General features: G+C 39.5%; 1 pseudogene; it reads right to left on the bottom strand.

Annotated features, from left to right (window-relative positions):
- Positions 1-1,664: 1,664 nt before the first annotated feature.
- LOC149525290 (ethanolaminephosphotransferase 1-like) overlaps positions 1,665-19,943 on the bottom strand; it is a 78,706-nt pseudogene continuing 60,427 nt past the window's right edge.

The following is a 19,943-nucleotide window of genomic DNA, read 5'->3' as shown; positions in this document are numbered from 1 at the left end:
CTCTGAATTGGGAGAAGTAAGTAGGTCCCTTGTGTTCTCTTTGGGCAAAGCCAGAATATTGCAGTCTGTCCTGAGCACTTGCTCATTCAGAATCATAGATTCAAATAAGGAACCAGCATATAACATACCTGGCATTTTAATCCATAGTTATTGGTGGTTGAGAAAGGTAAAGTAGGAGCCATGTCTAGAAGATGGGAAAACTAGGCAAATAGACATAATCTTGCTGAAGGTCACACATGTTGCATTACAGCTTTGGGAGAGTAATCCCTAGCAAGAATGACTTGTAGTTAGAAGACAAGGTCAAGCCATCTCTTGTAATATGTTACCCAGACTGAAATTTGAGAGAGGACAAGCTGAAACCACCCTCATCACAGCATTGTGCAGATGACAGACTTAAAGCTGTCTCAAGAGGATAAAGGTTTGCATGTTGGTGGGAGAAGAGTGAAGATGAAACAAAGCCAGAAAAATGGTGCCTCAGAATCAACAAATGGGTGAAATGAAAACTCAAGGAACCTGCCAATAACTTGACTGTTGTGTGATTAACCCCTGTTGTTGGGAAGTAACATATGAGTATTGTATAAAAACTCTTTGCTGTGACAGCTTTGTATTGGACAAGTTTTCTTTTCATAAACAACCAGCGTAGAGTGGAGTATGTTGCTTGTTGTCAATTAAGCACTAACAGTGTGCTTTATGCTGTATGAGACACAAATGTAAGGGCTGCCCTGCAGAGCTTGTCATCTTAGGGTATGTCTAGACTACATGCCTTTGTTGCCAGAGGCATGTAGATTAGGCTACTAGACATAGGAAAATGAAGCGGCGATTTAAATAATCGCCGCTTCATTTAAATTTACATGGCTGCCGCGCTGAGCCGACAAACAGCTGATTAGCTGTTTGTCAGCTCAGCGCAATAGTCTGGACGCGTGGGTGTCAACATCAAAGGCATTTGTCGACCACCCAGGTATACCTCCTAAATCGCCGCTTCTTTTTCCTATGTCTGGTAGCCTAATCTACATGCCTCTGGCGACAGAGGCATGTAGTCTAGACGTACCCTTAATAGCAGATCAGGCATGGATCACTGAGAGATGAAACTTAAAGGGCCTTGTTTTGCTTGCAGTTTCCTGGTCTGATTTCCTTCCCTGGCTGAGGTAAATAAAGCATTTGACATGGGTTAGTGTTAGGAGCAGTGTGGGAGAAGTGATATTTTAGGAAGGAAATGTAGTGTGGCTGACCTAGTAGATTTCCAAAAAAAAAAAAATACTGTAGTCCTTGAAGCAGGCACAAAGATATGAGCCAAAGAAGGAAGTGTAAGGGACATTAAAACTGGCTTCATTGGTGAAAGAATGGGATGGAGAGGGCATGATTTAAAATGCTCAGTGATGTAGTACAGCCTAGAGCTGACGTGCAAAGTTTTGATATTCGGGGCAAAGTGGAAGCAGATAAGATAGGTGAGAGAGGCAGCAGATATAGGCAGCAGAATGACCTGCGATCCTTTCATTGGTGGACTAGCTTTCTCTAAATCTTGGTGAATAGTTCATTGTCTCTGCAGTTTGATTATCTACCCATTGTACGCTTTGGTTATTTTAATCAGTGTCACTATTTTTATCACAGAAACACAGCTGAGAAGTTCCATGGTAAGGTTTATGTTCTTGTCACAGCAAAGATGTTCATTCTTGAACGTGTTTCTTCACAGAAAAGATGTAACTGTTGAAATGCTTGCTCAGTTGTCTCCCCTAAAGACAAATTAAAGAGGATGGACTGTTTTGATTAGAAAACATTTTGTACCTGCATAAGAATACCAAGTCTCATAGTCTGTCTCATTCAGAGCTTAGGTATGAATTTTAAGCATTAAACCTAGTGAGTTTTGATTTTAAATTCCTCATGTAGCATATTGATGAGAGATTAAGTCACTGTAGACCATATTCTCAGTTGGCATAAAAAGCCAATCGAATTGGGCCCTCTTATTCTAGGCATGAATCTGGGTCAAATAGTTCACTTCTAATCTGTGCTCTTTTGGCCTGGATTGACATACATCTTAACATTTACACACTGACAAAACAATATTTTCTTCATACAGTGCAACCCCAGGTCTTAAATAAAAGAATGTCAGACAGATTCCTTCTAACTGAAATTTCAGTTATTTGGGACATTTGCTCTTAAAACTAAGTCAAATTAAGGCATGTTTTAAAGATTACTGGCAGGACAAAATGCTACTGACTGCAGAAGAATGAATTTAAAAATATTTAAATAAAAAAATTGATCAGTAATTCAGATAGTGGTAAATCCTAAAAATCAAACAGTATTCAGCTTATCTGAATTCGTTTGAAAAATATTCCTAGAATATACACACAGTGATACATGTTGGAGGCAGTGAAAAGGACAACATAGATTGTGTGGAATGATGCTTTCTTTGCACATTCAAAATAAAATTATTTTGATTATTACTATTTTGTATTTTACTCTGTTTCAACTTCATTGGATAAATCTCTTAAGAAGCTGGGAATGTGCAAGACGCAAGTAACTGTTTTCATGTAAGCAATCAAAGATTTTTCTATGATAGGCTTAGTAATCGCTGTTTCTGTAATATTTTGAGCCACTAAAGATCTGTACTTAGAGCAAGAGAGTCAGTGCCCATAATGAATAGGTTTGTTTTCCTTTGAACTAAATAAGATAAACATACAGCAAAAACTGAATTTAAAAAAATTGAATAATGTACTAGCGTACTAGTAGGTCACAGTAATCTCCCCAAAAACCTAAATATCTTCTCCCCGCTGCCCCAGCTGTAACTTTTTCTATGCCTTCCATTATGAATAAAATTATAAAAATGTAAACTCCATAGTGCAAATAAGCAGCTGTGGCTAATTCAGTGAATATGGGAAGTACTATTTCCTGCCCAGGAGCGCTGTTACTGCTGCTTAGGCCATAAGATCTAACTGAAACAGGATCCAGTGGTGTCAGCTCTCAGCTCTGGTGTCACTCATCTGGCAAATTATTACTCTGAACTATTAGAATAATATAAGCAGCCAGTATTGGGGCAGTTTTATTTAGAGGAAGCATATTAATATGTCTAGGGTTGCCAGATAGTTGAACCAAAAATACCAACTCCCCCCAAAAAAAACACCAGGGAAAAAATTCTGTTGGGGGGGACACCAAAGTTGTTGAACCAAAAAAAAAAAGGATTCTGAGACTTAAGCAAAAAAACCAGCATGGCCCCTTTCAGAGTGAGTGCAGAGTTAGAATAGGGATAGGAACAGGGGAGCCATTGAGCATTAAGATCCAGGGAAGGCATTGCTTCCCCTTGGTCTTTAGGCTTTTTGCTGGTGGCCATTTTGTGTCTTGTTCAAGCCAGAACTTAGCTTCCCTGCGGAACCAGGTAAGCATTGGGGCTGAGGGTGTCGGGGGGAGGCCAGGGGCTGGGCCCGGGCGCTAGGGTAGCCAGATGTCCAGTATTTTCACCTCCTGGCCAGGGGGAAAACATCCAGAAAATACCGGACATTTTTGGTGTCTGGTATTTTCTGAATATTTTTATCGGACAGGAGGCAAAAATACCAGACTGTCCGGGTCAGTACTGGACACCTGGCAACCCTAAATATGTCTGCTAGAGTATTTTCAGTTCAAAAAGAGTGTGACTTGGAAAACACAGCTAGTTCCAAGACTGAGATTATCATAAGTTATTGTCTTTGCTCCTTTATTGGCTGTGATTTTTACAACACTTTATTGCATGTAATTTAAAACATACATATCTATTATGGAGGCAATGTTTTGACATCTTACACTTTGAATTTAAAAACAACTTTGCCTAAAGGGGAGCTTATTTTCAAAAAAGAAACTCAAAACATAATACTAAATCAAACTTTTTCTTTACAGCAATGGATTGAGGTATAGGGATCAGTGATGGAATAGACACATAAAGTGCTGTATAAATCAAAAGAATTAGTGTTTTATTGAGATCCTGAAATTGTAAAAATATTGATCTCCTATGTATATTCACTACATACATTTTCCTTAACCAAAATTTCTTTCAGCTTAAAATAACTCAATACCAAACCATACATAATATTTTCAAAAGCATCTAATCCTGTTTTCAAAGATGACTTGTGCTTTTGCAGGCCAGATTTTTAAAGGTATTTAGGCACCTGCAGATCCAGACTAACTACTAGTATTTCCCAAACCACCTAATTGTGTTGATTCCAGTTCACAAACTAATTGTTAGGTTAAAGTTTTTCTTTTTTAATTCCATCCTGTAAACCTCATGCCTGTGGGTCAACTCAGCTAATTCCTCTTTCCTTAATGTTACACCTTTCAAATACTACAGATATCTTTTGACTTGTATTCCCCACTAAGCCATCAGTTGACCATACTGTAGTTACTTTGTCTTTATAAGGTTATGCAGTAGCCTCTCTCTTTCTATTATTGTTGCCATTGTTTTAGTATTATATTTGTGAACAAATGGCCAGGTTTAGACATAAGCCCAGATCAGAGGCTCTAGAGAGAGCAGATCTGAAGATGATGCCCTAGTTAAGGGACTGAATGGTGAGGATGGATGGATGATGGTGTCCATTGTGAGAAGAAGAAAAAGGAATAGCTTGTGGGGTTGGGGAAATGATAAAGTATTCTTGTTTGGCTATGATGATCTTGAACATGTATGTATTCCAGTTGTCTTGTATTTCAGTTTAGATCCTCAGTCTTCTCCCACTTTGAATTCTCACTAACCGTTTCTGCAGTTAATACTCATCTCTACTCCATCCATTTATTGGCAGTGAATCTGATATCCCTCAATCAGTGTCCTCATGAAGCTCCATGCGGAGGTTCAAAAGGGCTCAAACTCACTCATTCACCCTCCCAAATATTCAATATGAAGTGTTTTACAGTTGTGAATGTAAATCTCTTCCTAATTTAAGAGTTTTCTAAGTGTGCCTGCACTGAAATGTGATATTTGCCTCTTGTGATTCTGTGCACGGACCAGTCAACAATATTGCCTGAACATTTCCCAGGATACATTTGAGTTTCCTCAGAGGAAAAGAAGGAAGAAAGTTTTTGTTTCAAACTAGGAGAAGTTTCTTGGGGTGCACAGTGTCTCTCCAAGAGTGGCAGTAGCATGACTTTGAAGGGGCAAAGTATGTGGGGAAGAGAGTAAGCGCTGTCTCCTGGAGATGAGCTGCTGATACACCTCACCTTTATTTTTTATTTTCATTTTTCCACCGTTAGATGCATAAATATTGGGAACTGCTTGTCTAAGAGTCTTTTCTTTCTCCCGCATCCTCAATAAGGCCCTTACTTTATCTACCTAGTCTGATGTTGCATGGCTTTGAGGTCAAATTTGAAAGCAGGCTTTAAGTCAAAAGTGTCTAGTGGACAAATAAATATGTTGGGAAAGGAAAGTGGGCCACCATTTGTTGTGGTCTTCAAGGCAGATAATGAAAACCCAATGTGCCAGAATCTTAGGATGCAACACTGTTGCTATGACACCCATTACTTAGTCTCTGAAGGGAATATGTATAAGATTCCAGTGGAGGTGGGGTAGCTTTTTTAAAAGTGTTTAGTAGTTTGTTACTATTTATGCATTTTAATTGATAGAAACCTCTAATTCACCAGTAATTATCTCAGTAAGACAGGATCTTGAAATACACACTACACTAATTTAGCTGCAATATACTGTTGCATAACAAAAATCTTTTGGTTCACCTTGTTGCTTTTCCCCTTAAAGCTATCTTGACAATATTGTTCATCATTGGTTGAGGTGTGTGAGATATCTGCCTACTACCAGTCAGATTTCCCTCACTAGTGGGAAATGCAGTTTCTCACTTTAGAGTATACACAGCTCTCTTTGAATGGATCATTCCATTTACATTTCTATGTGTAGAATGAAACTTGTACCCTTAAACTTCATTTTCTGTACATGCTAAATTTGGAGGTACTGAAATATTTACCTCTGGAGGAACAAGATTATATTGAAAAGGTGTAAACAGATATAATATTGAACATTTCAGTTCATTTGCCGCTTTCTATATGAAGCTAATTGTTCACATAATACAATTCTCCAAAAATCTTTTCATCCTAATATATTCAGTTGCATTATTTACTTAAGAAAAGAAATACTTTTTTGTTGTGCAACATTTTTGCAGCTTAGGGTATATGGATTCGGTGTGTTTCCACAACTTTGCCATGCATGAAGCCCAGTTATTCATGGTTAGTCCTTGGGCAGGCATATTTTTCAACATGAGCCCTGATTTAGCAAAACATGCTTACGTCCCATTGAAATCAAGTGGTGAAATCAAGGCCTAGCCCCTGGTGGTATTCCAAATTGCCACTTCACAAAGATTTATCTTCCATCTACATTAGATGAAAAAAGAGGGTGCTAGGGCACAATGAACAAGTAATGTAAGAATTTCAGAGGACCATCAAGAGGTATTATTTAGGCCCTCAGAATATTACATATCCTATAGTATTTGTGATGGTCCTCTGGGGGCTGAATTTCATCCAGAGGGAGTATCCAATTACGCCTACATTTTGGAGGATATCTGGTATTTTTAATGAAATAAATACAGCATTGTTAATAAAACCCTGGAAAAAAGAGACCTTATAAAATTTTACAATGGAATAAATATAAAAAAAAAATCCTGTAAAGCTTCAGCATTTCAGGTAATTGGTATAATATGTTTTTATAAGCAAGTGTGTAATGAGGATACACTATTTAGTTCCTTAATTCCAGTAGTACAAGAGCAGTGTGATTCTGGTGAGGTTTTTTTTTAAAAAAAAAAAAATCTGTTAGTCACATCAACTAAAAGAATAGTTTAATCCTACTCAGTGTTTCTAAATATACACCATAGCCAAGAATACCTACAATAACATTTGAGAAAACACCACCAACCATCCATAAAAACAGTCTTGTTTAGCTAATATATCATGGGGCAATAAAATCACCCAGATAGTAAGGAGAGGAAACACTAGAGATAGAAGTCCTTCATACAAAAAATCTTTCTTCAAGTGTTTTCTTTATTTGCAGAGCATACTTAAAATACTATTTTATGGAGTGAAGTGCATGTTATCTATAATTTCAAAACTCTGGCTTGAACAAGATCTATGAATCTTAAAAGTTCACCTCTCAAATGTTATTACCACTATGCAGATGTTTTAGATATTTAAATATTTTAAGAGATCCTAGGATACCCATGCAACTCTTCTTACCTGGCTAAAATTTGATTGTTTTATCCATAATAATAGTCTCTGCTCGGCTTTACCTGTTTGTAACTATTTAGCAATAAAACACAAGCCTCACGCTGAAGGTACATCTAGACTACAAGCCTCTTTCGAAAGAGGCTTTTTCAAAAGAATCTTTGTAAAAAGCGTCTTTTGAAAGAGAACGTCTAGATTGCATTCACTTCTTTCGAAAAAGTGAGGCACTTTTTCGAAAGAGAGCACCCAGGCAGTCTGGATGCTCTTTTGAAAAAGCCCTGTTTGCATTCAAGAACACCTTTTTTCAAAAGAGCGTTCTTTCTTGTAAAACGAGGTTTACCACAGTCAAAAAAACCTCTTCATTCTTTTGATTTAATTTCAAAAGAATGCGGTGGCAATCTAGACTCAGGAGAAGTTTTTTCAAAAAAAGGGCCACTTTTTTCAAAAAAAACCCTGTAATATAGACACACCCAGAGTGATTTGCAGTAGCTGTGTTTTTTTGCAATTCTCATGCCATTTCACAGAACTCCACATGCTGTGCAACTTGACTTAGATGATATCTTATCTAGAGGCTGCTGAAATGTTTTCTTCCATTACAGCTAGCACTTGATGATGGCACATTATTATTTGCTTAGATAGGTCTCTGCTAAAAAAAAATTGTAGCATTACCCAAATGCTACTGTACTATAGAATCAATTTTAAATAATCCAGCAAAATAAGGTTTGTTTTTTCTTGATAAACTTTTGTGCTTTTAAAGGTGGTAAAGAATTGATTGTCTTCCAGAGGAAAAGATAAATGTAAGGTAAACAGGGATTGTCTGTACTCAGTCGTCTTGCTACTACAAAACTTCCATAGAGCATATATTAAATCAATGGCAGTTTTGTATCACAAAGGATTATATAATTTGGGTCACTGATGTATATTCATGATTAAAAAGAACAACTTTAGGTACAGTATATACTGAAAGATGCCCGACTACTTGCTGTGGGGTGCAGGGGAGTGAGGAATTAAATGGGTCTGGGGACATTTTTGTTTTGAAAAAGAAACAAAATTTTAAAAAGTGCTGATAAAATACTTGCTGATTTTCAGAGTAGCAAGGTAGGGAGGAAAGAGGGCAGGTTTACCAGAAAACTGAATTTCTAATTACCTCAGGGTCTGTCCATGACCACTAGAATCCAATAAATCAGACTTTGCTCGATGTGTAGAACTACTGTACTTTTCTGTTCAGAGTAGTGATATAACCCAGTGAAAATCTCGGAGCCCTGCCAAATGATTATGTAAGAGGGAAAATGCTAAGCAAAACAAAGTGCTGAGAATAAGAAGAAAGAAAATACAGAAAATTCACTAATCAGAATAATTATAATTCTATCATGTCTCTGGCACTTTTCAAGGTCAGTAAGCCCACATTATTGATTGGTTGGTCCTTTAATGGTTCGAGCCCATTTTGGGGATGACACAGGAGACCTGTCTGGTGGGAATATGCTGCAGGAGGTGCAATCTCTGAGTAACCCAGTATGCAGATGAAGTACAGATACTGCACCATTTCTTTGAATCATGTAACGCAGAAAACTGGTGTGCAAAAAGGTTGGGATATGTTCATGTCTCTTCCCTGCTTCCTTAGGCTTTGTCTTTATAAAGCATTTTGAATCCACAGTATAAAAAGTGCTGTGTAAGTGCTAGGTATTGTTTTAACAACTATATAAATTTAGAACTCTAATAGTGCACTACTGTCTAGAGATCTCAACCAGGTTGTACTTAGCACTGTATATGCATGTAATAAATGTCAGCCTTTGCTCCAAGGAGCTTGGAACCTGGATCTATAATGAAAATAGGCTATTTTAGTACAGAGAGAATAAGATGGTGTATAGAGTGTTAGGTAATCAACAACAATAATGTATCTACGGTGGCCAATAACATTTGGAGAAAATCAGGGAACACATTTAACACAAATAAAATGAACTATTAACCTACTGCCATGGTGTCCAACACTCTAACCTATTTGGCTGGTTAAGTGGGGCTAGTTGGCTTGAACAATGTGTCTATTTGGCCAGTTGTGTGTGGCTAGTTCAGAACTGGTTGGCCAGCACGGACCTACAGCATACATCTGTTTAATTTGCCTGTTAAAGAGTCTGAGTTATAAAGAGGAACTGAGTTGGACAGTGGGCTTCTTTCTCTATACTTAAGAGCTCAAAGAAGAGGTACGTATGCCTGTGGGAGAAACTCTTTCGAGAGCTTCTCTCATTGATATAGATACTCTACCTCCGTGAGGGGCAGTAGCTAGGTTGATGAGTCCTCATGTTAATATAGTGCTATCTATGCTGGAGATTTGCACAGTGTCACTCAGGACTGAGGGATGTAAAGTTACATTGATATAAGTTTGTAGTGTAGAAACTACAATGTTTGGAGGACTGAAAATGATACAGTAACAGGAAGAGTTATAAACAGGAGAGGAAAAACCAGTGTTACAGATTGTTTTTTGGTAGTCAAGTTTTAACACAGTCCATTTCTGCCCACAAAATCACAAATGCTATACTGATTGAAAGAAATACAGTATAGCTTTTTTTCAAATACATATAGTCTCTTGTGAAGAAAGCATAAAATGCAATGAATAAATAGGATGATATGCTCATGTTAAAACACTTAACTTATGAATGTTGTACAGCGTGTGTGGAAGTGAAAGAATTATACTCCAGCCTGGAAAGAAACAAGATTTATATATATATGTTATGCTTATGCTGCATTGATGGAATCAAATCTTTACTGACACAGTATCTGACTTATTCTGCCTCCTTATTCTCTGCTGGGTGTGTAAACTGAGGGCAATGGCTGGTTGCAGCTGTCTAATTATCACTATTGGTCCATATTTTTATTAAGTGATGATGTTGCAAATGGTTGACAATATAGATGCCTGCATTTTGTAAGACAAGCAATACAAGCTTTTAAGAAACATTCTGAGCCGCGTGTGCTGTAATGATGTAACTAAAAGATTGCATCACAGTTCAGTAATTATTTCTACTATAGTAGTACCTATTGGCTCCAGCTAAGATGAAGTCCCTGTTTTTCTAGACACTGTACATTCGAATATTAAGAGACAGACCTACCACAAAGAACTTGCAGCTGCAATATATAATTAACCACAAATATGCATCAAAATTATTTATAGATCTGAGTGTGTATTAGGTTGACAATTTAATATACAAAGTTTCTATTTATATTTTCATATTCCACTGTTACAATGACTGATTTTTTTTTCTCTGTTTGACTGACTTTTATTTTTTATATTCACCTTAAAAATGGAGAGGTGGTGGTTTAAAAATCTAATCTAACCTGAATCTGTGTTAACTGGCAAAAAGAATTGGGATTTCCTTGTTTAAACTATGCCAGCAGCTGTGTGTGTGTTTGTATTACCATAGTGCTTAGGAGCCTTAGTCATTGATTAGTACCTCACTGTGATAAGTGTTGTACAAAAAGAACAAAAAAGACTGTCTTTGTGAAAAAGTTACAACCTAAGTGTAAGACAAGAAAACAGATCTGGGAGTACAAGAAAACGGAACCAATACTAGACAGCATGATGGGGAGTGGCTGTTTGAGAAACTCCTGTGATCTTTTGTGGTGTAAGTTTTCTTTTGATTGTATATGTAGAATTGTATTTATCTTTCTGAGTAGCCAGCAAGTGTTTTCCACTTAGTTTATTTGTTGCTTGGTGGCTCTGCCTGTGTTTTTTTTATTATATGGCTAGACAATTGTCATGATCTGTTTTTTAAAATTGTGCAAGATTAATAGTTTAAGCACTAAAATTGCACCCTCTGGTAATACAAACTCAAAGTTTGTAAATTTTAAGTTTCCTAAAAAGCTTAATTATAAAAAAGTACTCAACTGGTTTCACAACATTAGCATTTCATCACAGTTTTTGTAAACACGAGGAAATTCAGGATTCAGGATCCTCTGTTCCTAGATGGTGTGCAAAAACAAATTTAGAATAGTATATATTGGGATATAGCACAGCAGGGTCTCTTGTCTCCTGTAGTGACTTTGGCTTTCATTAGTCAGCCATTTGTCTCCACTAGAGAACTACCTAAGTCTGACACATTTTGGGGTGATTGGCAACTCAACAAAGCAAGGAACACTAGAATAGCAGGGACAGTGAGTTAGGATAAAGTTGTATTAGTGAAGACTGAACTAGCTGCATGGAGATTAATCAATATAGCCTATTTTTTGTAATAAATATCAAACCTCAATTGTCTTCTGAAAAGAGGGGGAAAAAGAACAGTTCAGACTGTAATCTTGTGGGGGGGAGGGGTTGTTAGCCCTCATCTTCCCTCTCTCCTTCCCTATCCTTTCAAAAAATATCCATCCTCTATACCAAACAACTGGAGGACTTGCAGTTTGAAGAAACAGCCCAAATATTTTGAAAAAATACTTCTATACATTCTCAAGCCTACTGCTCTAGCTATGTTTTCCATTAAGCAAGGAGGACTAGCTCAATAAAATCTTGAGTTACGTATAGCGGTCCTCACATCTGCATCACATTAGAGCTGACATGAGACAAAACACTGACTCTTGAGGTTAAATCTAAATTTCCTGCTGCAATCCTGAAGTTTGATTTGTTAGAAGAAAAGCAACCAAAAAGAACAGATAGAGACCAGCACTAGAAATAGAATTCAAAGACTATTAGTGCCCAGCAATTTGTTATTTTTATGAAGTGTCATTTTTGTTAGAAATAGCACACTGACCACAAATGATAATCTTGCTAGCTAAAATTCTATCTCTAAGAGGGGACAGATGCACCAATCACTGCTTTTTACCATTCACCACAACTAACTTTTACCCTATATAATCTTTTCTGAGGAAGGGGATTTGAGTGCATGGTGGAGGATAGTTGTTATGAAGTTGCCCAATTTCTTTTTAGCTGAAGAAGCCTGACGAGAGATTGTCATTAGAATTCATCAAGACTGTCTGTTTGTTTTTTAATTAGAGTTAAGAAATCCTTTCTGCGGACCAACTAAAATGTTGCTTCTGCATCTGTCAGCCCCTGCTGATCCAGGGAGCAGAATGCACAGTGAGACTCTAACCTGATCAGTGATGCAGCCATTGAGCCATTCTGACTCCTGTCCAAATAGTAATTTTTGGTTCTTGATTTCTGAAATTCCCTTTACAAAAATTAAATAACTTTTTTTATTGTCGTTCTTTGAGTTGTGTTGCTCGTGTCCATTCCATTCTAGGTGCGCGCAGTTAACAATTCACATTCCTAATTGTCATGGGGCAAGCACTCACTACCACGGTGCCTCTTGCTGGTAGCACTGAGAATTAGCTCTTATCTGGCCACCAGACGCCTCCTTCCGGCTGGTGTCTCCCCATGTCTTCATGCCATTCCGGACCCACGTTGCTTTCTGACCACGGCATCCTTTTCAGGACACAGCCCTCCAACAGTGCCTGCTACAGTTGTCTCCCATCCCCATTCTGGGATCAACAGTCTTGTCTCTTCACTCGGGTCCTCTCCTCTGAGACCTTCCTCCCCAAGTCCACTATACCATCATGCCTCAGTGACCACTGCCCATCGTCATCTAGCCCCTTCAGGAGCAATTGTGAACTGAAAAGAATCAACTTTGTAAATTCTAAAAATATTTTCTAACTACATGTCTGAAGTACGCAACTTCAAGCATTTTAAGCAAATATGTATTCAAGCATGCCAGTACTGTGTGAATGTGCACATACAAAACTTTAAATGGAGACAAGACAGTTAAACAAAACATGCATGCTATCTGTATGTACGAAGACTCAATTGATATTTGTATGCATATGTTTTGGATTCACAGTGAGTTTGTACCCATCTTTGCAACTTAAGGCATTGTCTTGGTGAGGCTACATGCTAACTAACTAGAAATTTTGCCTCCATATGGTACAGTAAACATGGCTATCCCTTTTGAACCAAGTGGTTAGCCAACGTTCATTAACTATGTTTGTGTTAGGAGGAGACGTTGATGATGGAGACTTTTTTTTATGCGATCCTCTTTATTTACAAAGTACACACAATCCTGTTTCTGTGAGCACAGTGGGAATCAAACAAGCAGCATTGCTCTGTCATGTCACTAGATTTTTCTCTCGCTGGCTACTTCTCTGATCCATCTTCTCATGAACAGATCTACCAAACATTGACTAGCTTCCCCATTATTTGCCCTAAGCCCCAGCTTTGCTTGTAGCTGTGTTTGCACCCTCACCCCCAGCATGCTTCTCCAACCTACCTCCTACCCAGATCCTCACCTCCAGCCCTGGGACACCCAGAAGAATTAATTCAGCCCTGAACCTTGGCACCCTCCTCTCCCTCTGTGATGCTGGAACTTGAGGGGAGTCGTTTTTTTTTTCCTCCTTGTCACTTTGGGGGCCAGGTCAGTGAGGGTTTTTTGTTTTGTTTTTGTTTTTGTTGCTGCTCATGTGCAGCACTCAAATTATTTTTCTAAGGGTCAGTGGCCCCAATCCAAAAAAGGTTTCTCCCCTTCTCAATGTAGCAGAACCCATCGTCAGCATGGATGTATGTCCTCTGGACTGGTGGTTGAAGCATGGTGCATAAATATTTTGCAACGCCAGCTATAATAATGCCATATCAATGCCTGTTCTCACTTTCAGATGACAACATTGTAGACAAGAAGTGAGCTGCATTATCTCTTGCAAATGTAAGCAAACTTGTTTGGGTGATTGGCTGTGCAAGAAACAGGACCGAGTAGACTCTTGGGTCTAAAGTTTTATGTGGTTTTATTTTTTTTAGTGCATTTATTTTCACACCTTATTCTACATTTGTAAATTCAACTTGTATTAGATGAACTGAAATACTATTTATTTTGGTTTTTACAATGCAAACATTCATAATAAAAGTAAAGTGAGCACTGTACACTTTGTATTCTGTGTTGTAATTGAAATATTTGAAAATGTAAAAAAAAAAAAATGCCAAAAATATTTAAATACATTTGAACCTCTTTAATCCAGCAATGCTGGGAAAACAGGGCATGCCAGATTAAAGATTTTGCTGAGACAGGAAGGGCACTGCAGGGTCTGGACATGAGGAGTGGAGTGGGGTGCTTACCTGCTACCCCATTCCTGGGGATCTCCATGCTGAAGTGCTCTCAGGCACGGCCCATAGCAGGGAAAAGCAGCTCTGTGATACTGTTCCCCAAGCTGGGGTAGAGAGGAAGTGGCAGCACACAGAGCTGTTTCATCTTCAATAGCATAGGTGTTCCCAGATTAGGGACACCCAGAATATGGAGGCTCAAGTGTAAATGGTTATTTTTTGTATTGCTTAACAGCACAATTAATCACAATTATTTTTTAATCATTTGACAGGCCCATGTTTTACATAATTTGAAATTCTTCTGTGGAAATCATGGCCCCAAGACAACATTGGAAGGGAGAAGTTCTGTAGAAAGGGATCTAGGGGTTGTATCTCACCACAGGCTAAAGATGAATCAAGAGTAGATTACGAGGATTCTTGCACTTGCCTCTGGAGCCCTTGGTACAGGCTACTGGGCTGTTTCTGAATGATAGCTCCTGTTTGATATGATTTAAATGTTATGCCTTGGGCTCATCATGAATTATTATGTATTTATTAACAAACCTACATATACCACAGGATGAGAGCCTCCCCAAAAATGCAAACCTGTTTTTATAAAATCAATGTACAGGCAGTCCCCGACTTACGCGGATCCGACTTACGTCGGATCTGCAGTTACGAACGGGGATTTTCTCGCCCCGGAGGACTGGAGCGGCGGGACACCTGGTCCCGCCGCCCGCCTCCTCCAGGGCGAGAAAAGCTGCTCCCCGTCTCCCTGGTCTGCTGGAGGAGCCAGCAGACCAGGGAGACGTGGAGACGTGATCTGGAAGCACCGTGGGTCCGGCCCGGGTCCTCCGCCGCTTTGCTCCACGTCTCCCTGGTCTGCTGGGGGGGGGGGGGGGACGCAGCTAGTGCCCCCCCCCCAGCAGACCAGGGAGACGTGGAGCAAAGCCCGGGGCCTGTGGTAGAGCAGGTGGGGTGCTGCCGGTTGGTCCCGCAGCACCGCTCCTTGGTGCTACTGGACCAACCCGGCAGCACCCCAGCTGCTCTGCCCCAGGAGTCCTGATTCAGCCGCTGAAAGCATTCTACTAACTACTGACATATGGGACATTCTTATGAAGGGTTCCCTCATTCTCTCTGTTGAAGCTGTTCTAGGGTGGCTAAATGAGAGATTGAAGCTGGAGGCTTGGATCTGGAGGTGTCTTACCTGCTTGAGGGGCCCTAACCACTAGATTACAGAGTTATTCCCACAACCTTTCTGGGCCTATTACTTCCACTATGGACAAATACTTAAATAGTCATTGTGCCAGAAAAAGGGGAGTGAGTGGATGGGAATAACCCAGTTGGCCACTAGTTAGGAGGCAAACCCTGGGTTCAGTATCTCTACCTTTTCCATTATTTAGGCACAGAAAACTGTTTCAGTGAATGAAACTGAGGGCATCTCCTTGGACAAATATCAATGCTCTGTGAACTGTCTTCATAGGTAGCAGACCCCATTTTTCCCTTCTCGCTGAGAGGAGAAATTGACCCTGGGTCTCCAACAAGCCAGGTGAATGCTTAAACCATTGGGTTAAAAGTTATAAGGTAGGATACCTCCAGCTCCTCCAGCTGGATTTAGAATGGACCTTGATCCAATAGGCAGCCTCTGAGGACTCCTTCCAGACCGGGCCTTGCACACAAGTGGTGGAATGCCTACCTTTCATTAGTTCTCAAATTGCTTGGGGGCATAGATGGGAGATGGGTGTTCAGATGTCTCGAGGGAGGCAACAGTGCACACACCTAGAGATACAAACTTAGAAACTGAGGTAACTTTTACTCTGAAAATCATAGGCATCAAATGGGTTTAGGTGCTAACAGTGTTCGGTGGAAATTTTGTGGATCACAGAGCCAAATGCAGACTTAGGTGCCTAACCTGGGCTAGACCTGAGTGCCTTTTAATCAGTTTGTGAAATCCATCCTTATTGAACAATCCCAAAGGTCTGAAACATGCAGTGATGCCTGGATCAGAGAACAGCCTATCTATTGTGCGCTTACCAGTGCACCAGTGAAATACAATGAACCCACTGTAAGTTCTAATGGCACCTCAAGCACAAGAACAATTTTCTAACCTCTGAGTTTGATTACTACTGTGGTGTGTGGGGAAGGGAAATTTTCTAATTCTTTTTTTCGAGTGAGCAAAAAAAAATATTATGGCAGCTTTTTGGATTCATTTAAGGTACCACATTCACTTGGGAAATGTGTGAAAAATGTTTTTCTAAACGTTTTCATGTCAATTTCTGCCCTATAAGTACTCTGCATTGGTCTTTCAGGGGGCCTAGACTAGCTATGACACATCCTGTCCCAGTGTGCTCTTAAGGGATCCTAATGAGACAGAGAGCATTGAGGGGCAATTGTGGTTAATCCTCATAGGGCTTTGAGAGTGTCATCTGAGAGGGCCTTGCTGAGCTGAGGTAATTAGGTACAGCTGAGTCTAGTTAGGGTCTGAATTTTTAAAAGGGACTGGGCTTCTCTTGTGCTGTGAGAGAAAAGGAGTTTGCTACCTAGATTTAGACAGAAGAGCTGCCCTGAGCACGTGTTTACTTGGTTGCAGAAGAAATACTGTAAAATAGAGGTTTCTCTGCTTAATCTGGGGCTCCAATGAGATTTCTGTCCAGTGTACCTGACCCTGGCCTCCTTATATGCATGCGGAGCATGCAAGGTGGTTCAAAGGAAAGTAAGGACATATTCATCCTTGCCCTAGCAACCTATCAATCTGTATTGCCATTATTGTAAATCTTGTGTACTCTCAATCCTGGTAATGAGAATTCCATTTTTCAGTACGAGGTCTCACTCAGTGACATTACAATGCCTACTGAGAATGCCTCGAGCAGTGGTTCTCAACTTGTTTCAGTCCATAGACCACTAGGCCAATCAAATTTTCGCGGCCCACCTCCTTTGAGACATGATAAAAAAGAGCAGACAAAAAGGCGTAAAACGGCCTAATGGCAGCACCCGCTCACGCTGTGTGACTTTGGATAATGTTCCTGGGGACCACCAAAAAAGTCACCATGGGCCACCAGTTGAAAACCACAGGCCTAGAGTGAAGTTCACCAATAGGTTATAACCGAGGGACTCCAATTGTTGAAAATCCATTAGAGACATTTGCAAGCCCTACTCTTGCTCTTCTAAGTTGACTGTCCAAAAACCTGACAGCCCAGCAGCTGTGCTTCTGCATGTGGGGGGAGGAACCTACATGTAGGTACTTTGGCAAGTATTGATTCAGCAGATACAGGCTCATTGTTAAAGTGTCAACAGTGATTAATAAAAACCATCAAGTGTTTAAGATTTGTTGGAGGCCTTAGAAATGAGCTTATAAAGTGTCAGTGTCCTGTTGTATTGCTCTGTTTTTCTATTTATAGGTGCTTGTAAAAGGCTCTGAATTGCAAGAGTGGATTCTGTGATTTTTTTATGCACACACACATGCAGCCAGGTACATAAAATGCACTTCTAGCAGGCTTCCCCACACTACCAACTAATCTGGTGAGGCAACTTTTGAATACAAAGGTAAGTAAGTTTCTGTTCAGCCCTTGATGTCTTTGAGGCTGTCACCATTTTTAGAAATCATGTATGGGATAAAACATACCCTACGGATAAGCTTGGTGGATGGTCATTGAATGGTAACCACTTCTGGTCTCTCTTACTGAAGCCAGATTCAAAAGTGTGGCACAAAGATAACATAAGAACAGCCATATTGGGTCAGACCAGAGGTCCTGCCCAGTATCCTGTCTGCTGACTGTGACCCATGCCAAATGCCCCAGAGGGAGTGAACACAACAGGTAATCATCATGTGATCTCTCTCCTGTCATCCATTTCCAGACAAACAGAGGCTAAATCAAATGCATTCTAGCCCAACATCAATGCCAAGAACTCTCTTATCTGCCCTCTCTTGCTTTGTGAATGTTTTTATAGACTCTTCAGTTACAATCTTGCAGACTGATTTCAATAAAGTTACAAAAGGCTGTGGAAACAGGAATAACTGAGCCAATGCATACAATGCATTTGGGGGTTTTCTCATAGTTAAATATAATATATATTTATTCCAACCATGAAATTTGCCCACTAAGAGTATTGTGACTGTGGTGTGAGAGAGGATATTTTAAAGGCCTCTCGAATATGTATGAACTGCAGAAGACAGTGATGAACAGAACAGAACATTCAGTTCTGTTGCTTCGAGAATCCAATCACCTCACTCTTGCCTGACTAGCTTGCAATATATAAACAGAGCCTAGTAATTCTTGAGTGGTATTAAGCTTTGCTGTGAGGCAGGTTTTGGTTGAGTGCAAGTGAAGAGAGACTGCTTGCTTCTGGAGATTTTAAAGCTTTAACAAGCTTCCCTTCTTTCCACAAATCTTAATATGTTGAACAGTGTGAACTAAAGCTTCATCCATGGTTTGTCAAGCACAAGGAAGGCCATTGCTTTTCTTGTTAAACTGGTTGTCATAGGCCTTAAAGACAGGCACAAAGGAAGATAGGTGCTTGGTAAAGGAAGGCTGCACTAAATGGACTGGTTCAGAATTGCATATCACACCATCACATAGCCAGCTTCTGGGCAAGCTGGCATCCATCTTTTCAGAGTATTTGTGGTGCTTTAACTTATGCACAAATCATTTCCTATCTTGCTACTCTTCCACTTCCAGCCACCAGATGGCATTTCAAGCACATTCCCACATAAGATAAGTTGATAAATTCATGGGATATTGCTTTGGCATGTTCTTTTTCATATGTTTTCACCAAAGAACTCAAAATGGACATATTATGAACATGAAATACAAAGGATTATGCAATTTTGGCCATCCTTGTAAAATTTTATATTGAGGGTAAAAGCAGGAGAGAAAACAAAAGCACATCCTTGTACACATTCCTTCTAAAAGTTACGCATATGTACAGGGTCATTTCTGTGCCAGAATAAGGCATAAACTAAATAAGCTATGGGTTGGGGCCTTTAAAAAAGAAAAGACTGACTCCATTTCAAGTTGTATCCAAATCAGTTGATAAATAAAGGAGATGTGGAAAAAGATTCTCTCTAAATATAGACAATTTTGTTCAAATATGACAAAATATGCACATCTGGTTATACAAATGTGCTTGCCTTACCCTAACTTTTCATTAATTGCCCATTAATGACAGGCAGGAAGCCAGGGCTAAGAAAATTATAAGTGCACTTGTAAAATTAATATTTCTATGAATAAGTCAGCAATCCAGCTCCTAACGCACTGTTTTGTTGGCCAGCTGCAACTGCTAAAATAGTGACCGTGCTTTCATTATTTAAATAAATAGAAAATCTCACTGCCAATAAAAGTGGGGGATAGGTGAGGTCAGAGACGGCAATATTATGAAGCAATCCTGCCAAGCTCCTACTTGAATGGGACTTTTCCTAGGAATGATGACATATATAGATTCCCCCTCGGCTGCTAATAGATGGAAGGTCACCATCTTTTTTTGGTCCGGGATGCTCAATTGTACAGTGATTCATTCCTAATCTTATTAATTTTCTTACTTGTTAATGTGTTCTTTCTCTCTTTTGATCTGTACACACACCCACAATTGTACATTTTAGTGTGCATGCTGCTTTCGGCCTCTGCAAGTGATTGTCTTAAAGGCTTGGCTAAAGTGGATCTTGAAGAGGATACGTTTGTGTTGGCTTTCCTCTGTCAGTTTTGAGAACCTTCACTAATTTATAGTATGGCAA

Source organism: Pelodiscus sinensis, chromosome 2, assembly GCF_052426305.1.
Source record: "Pelodiscus sinensis isolate ZL-2025 chromosome 2, ASM5242630v1, whole genome shotgun sequence".
In the NCBI taxonomy this organism is placed as follows: domain Eukaryota; kingdom Metazoa; phylum Chordata; order Testudines; family Trionychidae; genus Pelodiscus; species Pelodiscus sinensis.
Note: the sequence above shows the minus strand (reverse complement) of the source record. Positions and strands in the feature narration are given on the sequence as shown.